Below are 9,703 nucleotides of genomic sequence, written 5' to 3' on the forward strand. Positions count from 1 at the left end.
TGTCATGGGCGGCTTTCCAGCCATGCCCCATGACCCCTTGGGCGCGCCCCGTGGCGTCCTAGCGAACCTCCCAATGCCTAGCGCCACGGACGGCCCCGTGGTCTCGGCCGCGCCAAGTGACAAGCGCGCAGGTGCCTCTGTCGCCCCACCGATATCCCTCGCGAGCGCCAAGCCGCAGGCAGAAGCCAACAGCGCCGCGCGCGCAGACCGTGATGCCAAAGACACTGCTGCTAACAACGGACCTGCTGCTGCCTTATAGAAGACTAAGTCATTTTCATTGTAAATATAGAGTAATTTTATTTCATGCACTTCCATTATGTTTCTCTAGCTTAATTAGGTCTACTCCTGTAACTTTGGATTATTATTTTTAAGTACTATTAGGGGGGATCAAGCAATCAAAACTTTCTAGCAAGCAAGCAATTCTCTGTACCGGTGTCTCTCCCCCTCGACACCGCGTTGCTTTTCTGTAATAGCTTTCATTAGTGCAATCAAGCTTTCTTTCATTCTGAATTCTCATTTCTGTTCTCTCAATTGTTCTTGATATTGGTTTTCCCGTACGGCACTGACAATCTCGTCTAGCGTACGGAGGGGACCTCAGTTGGCGGACAACAACTGTACTGACATCAGTTGCCTAGCCGTACGTCGCCCTTCCAAGGAATCTCAGGAAGGCGCTGCGTATCAATAAGCATGTTAGAGGATCCAAAAGAGGAATGTTTTAAACATAAACTGTAGCAACCCCCTAGAGAGGATGCCACCTAAAAATATGTATCTAACACTTAGAAAGTTAAGTACTCCCTCCGTTCACTTTTATTTGGCATGTATACTAAAAATAGATTTTCATTTTTACTTGTCACTTTACGCATATCATGAGAAGACAAAAAAAAAATCTTGTTATACCCACAGTATTTATTTCTCATTTCAAATCATTTTCTCAAATTCAATAAAATATGCATCAATTAATATGTGTATCATAGTAAATTATGCTCTTCGTTTATTATTTCTTAATGGGCGTGAAAAGTCAAAACGTGCCAAGTAAAAGTGAACGGAGGGAGTATTTTGTTTTTCAAAGTAATTTTTTTGTAAAATAAACTTCGACTATTCTAAGAATAATTTATAATGCCAATTTACAAAATTATTATAATTTATTGGTGAAAATAGACCCATGCGAACAAGGTTCAAAATACGATATTTCACCATAATAAACTCTCATAAAATCCTTTAAACATACAAGTACACAATTTAAAAAAAATTAGGCAGCACGTATTAAAATAATTACCATATTGATGATATCAAAAACCTAGAAAAAGAATATTTTTCATACAACACCGTTCAAGAGTCACACTAAATACAAAATTTAACTTTCAATCTCAAATACAAACTACTTAAATCCAATCATCCCCAAGTTTAATTCAAATGCTAAATTCAATATAATATAAGACTTGGGCATGGAGACCCCCCAAATATTCAAATTGTTCACCAAAATTATGTTACAAAATATTAGTATCATGACTCAACAATCATACAAAATTACATATCTAAGCGTGTCGTATGTATCTTGTGCAAGTCCTAATTCCCAACAAAATATAAAGGCATTGCAAAAATGATCTTCATGAAAGTTTCTAAAAGTCTACTTCAATTGGCCATCCTCAATTCTCTTTCATAACATCACATACGATAACAATAAACTATTGGTAAGCATAAAGCTTAGTGGCACATAAATGTTGGGCTTGGAGACAACGGAGACTGCAACAAAGTTTGGGAATTATTATGAGCAATTGGGTTTCTAGCAGTAGTTGATACACAATCAACAAAGATAGCAACAAATATTAAAGATAAACAAGAAGAAAGATAAATCCGAAGAAAGATAAAGGCAACACTTCATTCATAACCCTTTCAAATGCGTGTACAAGACTTATATTGATGGTAGGTTAGAAACATGGATTTTCGTCTTTCTTTCACCTATTATTGACTGTATTTCGATCGTGTTTGAGCTTAAATGTAAAGGTTTTATACTTATGACATGGTTTGTGTGTTCAGGACTTGAATCCGAGTTAAAATAAAATACGAAACTTTGAAGTCTGAGTAAATGCTTAAATAATCATCCGAGATCATGTCAGGGATTCGTGACCGACTCTGCATACGGAAGTTGGAAGAAAAAGCGAGTGCCAGAGAAAAATTCATTAGTGTGACGCATGAGGTGTAGCACGGTGCAACGCATTAGTGCATATTTTCGTCGGATATTTAAGAAGTTCAGAAACTTGGAGTTTTGGGCGTCACAAGAAAACTTGCTAATGCGACGCATTGTGCTTTGCAGTGTGCGACGTGCTAGCACAAAAGTTTGTCAAAGATTTCAAAGTTCAGAGAGTCGACAATGGGGGAAATGCACTGATGCGATGCATGGGACGTAGCACCCTATGACGGATCAATGTAAAATGTTGCCAGGTTTTTCCGCTATTCTCATTAAGGGCAGTTTGGTCCTAGTTTGTGGATGTAATCGCTACTGTATTAAAACACAAAATCAGAAAGACTGTTAGAAGAAAAAACTGGGAAAACAATAAAGTATAAAAGATATTCCGAGTCCACAATTTGCTTGTGCGTCCTTAAGGAATTTTAACCCCCTCACACGTTGCCAAGGTAATGGATTAAATCCTCCCAGGATGAAACGGAATAATCTTCTTGCAACAGTGGCAATACAAATTGCAGGATACCAACGAACTCAAAGAACGGAGCAAAATTACACTTACGAATTTAGAAGAGATTCTGCGAAATAGAATGCAGGATTTTCAGAAAGAAAGGAAGTTCTGTAATTTTTCAGTGTGTCGAAAATGCAGCCATGCCTCAGAATTTATAGGCAATTATCGGAAGAGGTGTGATGTCTGTTCAGGAAAAGTGTCTGTTCAGAAGAAAAAAATTAACGTTCAGCGTTTTTGGATTTCAGATTTCAGTTAATTTCTTTAATTAACTGACTGGCTTTTAATTAATTATTAAATAATTAATTAAATAAATTTTGTCCAAAAAATAATCTTATGGATCGATCATTTTCCAAATCCAAAGCCGAAGCCGAAGCCGAAGCCGAAGCCGAGCCGAGCGAGCGACGACGACGACGACGCGAGGGTTCATTCTCTTCAACTCCTTTTAAGAGCTCTAAGAAGTGATCCTATATATATACACACAAATGTAGTTGTCCCTCACCAATGAGGGACAAAGTTCAAGACAAAAGCTCACTTCATTCAAATTTTTCATTTCCCTCCATTTTATTTCCCACCATTTTCAATTCACACTCTTAGACTTTTAAAGCCCAATGCTTAAAGTCTTTAAAGCCCAATGCTTAAAGTCCAACAATCCCCCACATGAATGGGAATGACTGTAACAAGAATGATCATAGATGAAAGCTGTGTGATTTGCAAGTAAGGATTAATTACATCTGGATAAGTAGGTTTCACTTTGAACTTTCCGTAGTGAACATATGTCGGATATACTCGGTCAATCGGTAGATTTGATATCTTTGAACCGTCGAACTTTAGTGTATACCTAGACAACCATATGTCACACAACCAACCCTTAACCGTCTCTTGGTTCTCATTGTTGTGTTCGTTTCAGCCATGAACACCACCTGGTTTCATAAGTGCGTAGAGAATTGGCCTTACAGAATTCTCATTGAAGCGGCTTCCACTTCACACTTACATAGGTGATTCCTAAATGTGTAATCCTTTAGATTGACACTATTTGATCAATACCACATCAAACTTAGGTAATCATTAAAGAACGAGTAAAGTTCTATCCTTGTTACTGAACATTGTCTTCATCGCGAGAATGGACCAAAGATTTTACTTTGATAATGTTGAACCGGTCAATCACAACTTTGTTTGAGCTCCTTGAACCTAGATCTCGGAATATCCAAAATTCTAGGTAGAGTTACCGCCATGTTGACTTGTCCTCGGCCATAGTCCTATTCCCTTAGATGATTTCTCAACTCCCTCTCTAGTTAAGCCTTTTGTAAGCGGATCCGCCACATTATCCTTTGATCTTACATAATCAATAGTGATAATTCCACTAGAAAATAGTTGTCTAACGGTGTTATGTCTTCGTCGTATATGACGAGACTTTCCGTTATACATAACGCTCCCTGCCCGTCCTATTGCAGCCTCACTATCGCAATGTATGCAAATAGGAGCCGAAGGTTTTGGCTAGAACGGAATGTCTTCTAAGAAATTTCGAAGCCATTCAGCTTCTTCACCAGCTTTACCCAAAGCTATAAACTCTGATTCCATTGTAGAGCGAGCAATGCACGTCTATTTGGAAGACTTCCAAGATACTGCTCCTCCACCAACAATAAAAACATATCCACTTGTGGACTTTGTTTCTGTTGAGCCGGTTATCCAATTTGCATCACTATATCCTTCGATAACCGTAGGATATTTATTGTAGTGCAAAGCGTAGTCTTGGGTATATTCCAAATATCCCAGAACTCGTTTCATTGCCACCCAGTGATGTTTGTTGGGATTACTTGTGAATCGACTAAGTTTACTTATTGCACAAGCTATATCGGGTCGTGTACAGTTCATGATGTACATTAAGCTTCCGAACACACGAAGATACTCCAATTGAGACGTGCTTTCACCTTTATTCTTTATAAGATGATGGTTTAAGTCAATTGGAGTTCTTACACTTCTAAATTCCAAGTGTTTGAATTTTTCAAGTACCATTTTCACGTAATGTGATTGAGACAAAGCTAGACCCTGAGGAGTCCTCTGGATTTTAATTCCTAGAATTACATCGGCAACTCCTAAGTCTTTCATATCAAACTTACTAGCAAGCATACGCTTAGTAGCTTGAATGTCGGCAATGTCTTTGCTCATTATTAGCATATCATCAACATATAAGCAAACAATGACTATATGATTTGGAACGTTCTTAATGTAAACACATTTATCACATTCATTAATCTTAAAGCCATTTGACAACATGGTTTGGTCAAATTTCGCATGCCATTGCTTGGGTGCTTGTTTTGGTCCATAAAGGGACTTAACAAGTCGACACACCTTCTTTTCTTTTCCCGGAACCACAAACCCTTTAGGTTGGTTCATGTAAATTTCTTCCTCTAGATCACCATTTAAGAAGGCTGTTTTTACATCTATTTGATGGATTTGAAGACCATATAAGGCGGCTAATGCTATTAGCATCCGAATGGATGTAATTCTTGTTACCGGCGAGTATGTGTCAAAGTAGTCAAGACCTTCTCGCTGTCTAAATCCTTTGACAACAAGTCTTGCCTTGTATTTGTCAATAGTACCATCGTCTTTCATTTTCTTCTTGAAAATCCATTTAGAACCCAATTTTTTGTTACCTGGAGGAAGATCAACCAATTCCCAGGTATGGTTGCTCAATATGGATTCTATTTCACTATTGACAGCTTCTTTCCAATATTGTGCTTCTGAGGAAGACATTGCTTCCTTGAAGGTACGAGGCTCATTTTCTAGCAGGAAAGTCAGAAAATCTGGACCGAATGAAGTAGATGTCTGTTGACGTTTACTTCTTCTCGGATTTTCCTCATTAGGCATACCATCTGTTATTTCCTCCCGAGGTCGTTTTGACTTTTGGTAGGTCACTTCACTTTCCTTTTTATACGGATAAATAGTTTCAAAGAATTCAGCATTATCTGATTCTATTATCGTATTAACGTGAATCTCAGGATTTTCTGATTTATGAACCAGAAAACGATATGCCTTGCTATTGGTTACATATCCAATAAATACACAATCAACCGTTTTTGGACCTATCTTAACCCTTTTAGGTTTAGGAACTTGTACCTTAGCTAAACACCCCCACACTTTGAAGTATTTCAAGCTGGGCTTCCTTCCTTTCCATTTTTCATAAGGAATGGACTGTGTTTTACTATGAGGTACACGGTTGATTATTCGGTTAGCTGTAAGTATAGCTTCCCCCCACAAGTTCTGTGGTAAACCAGAACTTATCAACAACGCATTCATCATCTCTTTCAACATTCGATTCTTTCTCTCCGCAATTCCATTAGATTGTGGAGAGTAAGGGGCAGTTGTTTGGTGAATAATGCCATTTTCCAAACATACTTCTTCAAAAGGAGATTCATATTCGCCACCCCTATCACTTCTTATCATTTTGATCTTTTTGTTTAATTGTGTTTCAACTTCACTCTTGTATTGCTTGAAAGCATCAATTGCCTCATCTTTACTATTAAGTAAATAAACATAGCAATATCTCGTGCTATCGTCAATAAAAGTAATAAAATACTTTTTCCCACCGCGAGATGGTGTTGACTTCATGTCGCAAATATCTGTGTGAATTAAGTCTAAAGGACTTGAATTCCTTTCAACGGACATATAAGGATGCTTAGCATACTTTGATTCCACACATATTTGACATTTGGAATTAATGCAATCAAATTTTGGCAATACTTCTAAATTTATCATTTTTCGCAATGTTTTGAAGTTGACGTGACCTAAGCGTGAATGCCATAAAGTGTTTGACTCAAGTAAGTAAGAAGAAGCATTAACTTTATTGATAGGAACTGCTATTACATTTAGCTTAAAAAGGCCCTCATTCAGGTAACCTTTTCCTACATACACATCATTCTTACTTAGTACAACACTATTAGAAACAAAAATATATTTGAATCCATTCTTGACAAGAAGTGAGGTAGACACAAGATTCTTGCGAATTTCTGGAACATGGAGAACTTGGTTTAGAGTCACTATTTTTCCCGACGTCATCTTCAACGCAATCTTGCCAACTCCTTCAATTTTGGCTGTAGACGAATTTCCCATGAAAATTGTCTCGTCGGGTCCTGCGGGGGCATAAGAAGAAAATAACTCCTTGTTAGCACAAACATGGCGGGTGGCTCCAGAATCTATCCACCATTCTTTAGGATTTCCTACCAAGTTGCATTCAGACAACATGGCACACAAGTCCTCCATTTCTTTAGCATTTTCAACCATGTTAGATTGATTCTTCTTCTTCTTCTTCTGATCATTCTTTGGTGCACGACAATCCACGGCCTTATGCCCAGATTTTCCACAGTTGTGGCAATTACCCTTGAACTTTTTCTTGCTTGGGTAATTCTTTGGTCCAGAAGCCTTCTTTCTCTTCTTATTTTGTGGCGCCTCCTCAACAATGTTAGCCCTTATTATTGTTGAGTTTCCACGTGACTTCTTTTCAGCATTTTTGTTGTCTTCTTCTATCCTCAAACGAACAATCAAGTCTTCAAGTGTCATCTCCTTCCGCTTGTGTTTTAGATAGTTCTTAAAGTCCTTCCTAACGGAGGTAACTTCTCAATGAAAGCGGCAACCTGAAAGGCCTCATTTATGACCATACCTTCAATAATAAATTCATAATTAATAACAAGATAAATCTTATTAATAAAATTATTGATTCGGGTCATACCTTCAGCAAGGAGGTCATGCACAATGACTTGTAATTCTTGGACTTGAGTTATGACCGACCTAGTGTCAATCATCTTGAAATCCAAAAACCATGCAGCCACGAACTTCTTAAATCCGGCATCCTCAGTCTTGTACTTCTTCTCAAGCGCATTCCATAACGCTTTTGAAGTTTCCATGACACTATAGCCATTGTACAAGCTATCTTCCAAACAACTCAAAATGTAGTTTTTGCACAAGAAATCAGAATGTTTCCATGCTTCAGTTACAACAAATCGTTCGTCATCCGGAGTGCCTTCAGCCAGGACCGGAGGATCCTCCTTGATAAATCGCTGCAAAATCAACGTAGTAAGACAGAAGAGCATCTTCATTTGCTAACATTTGAAGTCAATACCGGAAAACTTTTTGGGTTTTTCTGCTGGTGCCATAGCATGAGCAGGAGTTGAACGGCTTGACGAGGCAGCAACACTCGTAACAGTAGCACCTGTTCCCGCAACATTTCCATTAGTTTGGTTTTCATTCGTCACTTTTCTGTAGAGTTGGAAACAAAACAAAACTTTGTTAAATCAGTGAAGTTTTGATATCTTCGAACTGAATACCAAATCAAACATACAACACGTAATAATGGTGAAGTTTTTATATACTTCAAACCCGTACGTTTATTATTCCGGCAAAGTTTTGATATACTTTAAACCCGGACAGAACAATTATTGGAATAGAAAGCACGAAGGCTTTAGTCTCCAAACCAGTATACAAAATATAGATAACAGTTTAATATATATTTCAACACAGAAACATTAGTTAAAATTCCTTAAGCTTGTAATCGCTACTGTATTAAAACACAAAATCAGAAAGACTGTTAGAAGAAAAAACTGGGAAAACAATAAAGTATAAAAGATATTCCGAGTCCACAATTTGCTTGTGCGTCCTTAAGGAATTTTAACCCCCTCACACGTTGCCAAGGTAATGGATTAAATCCTCCCAGGATGAAACGGAATAAACCTTCCTTCAACAGCGGCAATACAAACTGCAGGATACCAACGAACTCAAAGAACGGAGCAAAATCACACTTACGAATTTAGAAGAGATTCTGCGAAATAGAATGCATGATTTTCAGAAAGGAAGGAAGTTCTGTAATTTGTCAGTGTGTCGAAAATGCAGCCATGCCTCAGAATTTATAGGCAATTATCGGAAGAGGTGTGATGTCTGTTCAGGAAAAGTGTCTGTTCAGAAGGGAAAAATTAACGTTCAGCGTTTTTGGATTTCACATTTCAGTTAATTTCGTTAATTAACTGACTGGCTTTTAATTAATTATTAAATAATTAATTAAATAAATTTTGTCCAAAAAATAATCTTATCGATCGATCATTTGACAAATACAAATCCAAAGCCGAAGCCGAGCCGAGCGAGCAACGACGACGGCGCGAGAGTTCATTCTCTTCAACTCCTTTTAAGAGCTCTAAGAAGTGATCCTATATATATACACACAAATGTAGTTGTCCCTCATCAATGAGGGACAAAGTTCAAGACAAAAGCTCACTTCATTCAAATTTTTCATTTCCCTCCATTTTATTTCCCACCATTTCGATTCACACTCTTAGACTTTTAAAGCCCAATGTTTAAAGTCTTTAAAGCCCAATGCTTAAAATCCAACAATGGATATATGGTATAAATACATCAAAGACACATTTTTAGGGACTTTTGACCTACGTAAGAATTGGAGAGCAATGAGGGCAAGGAGACACATGATTTCATCAAGATTTCAACCAACAATAAAGTGCTATACGGGAGTTTACATCAAATCATTACGGTTGATGTTGTCTGTGTCTTTGAACCTAATTATGATGAAAATCTCCATTATTATGGAGTAGTTTACCTTAAGGGTTGACATATATGGTGTCTTGAGTGTTGTTCGTGGGTTTAACTCTAGTTTAACTGCATGAATTTGTTTATGAAGCTTTGAATTAATTGCAAACTTTTTCACTGCTGTATTTAATCGAAAGAGAAATATTTTGGTGATTATATTTGCATTATCAAGTATGGTTTATGTTAGTGATTCTTCTAAGTAATAAAAAGAGCTTGTTGAATTGTTTATTAAACAAAGTAGGAAAATATTCGAGAGACATTTTCCTAAAGACTAGTCCATTAACGTGTTCTTACATATTGTTACTGTGCTTTCTAATAATTTACCTCATCGAGTTCAGACCTAATCGAGAGAGGAATCTTGGTCTATAATTAATTTAATCATCTAGTGAATTCGTGAAATCATTAGGACATTATAAGTGAAT

This window comes from Nicotiana attenuata, chromosome 3, assembly GCF_001879085.1.
Source record: "Nicotiana attenuata strain UT chromosome 3, NIATTr2, whole genome shotgun sequence".
Taxonomy (NCBI): Eukaryota; Viridiplantae; Streptophyta; class Magnoliopsida; order Solanales; family Solanaceae; genus Nicotiana; species Nicotiana attenuata.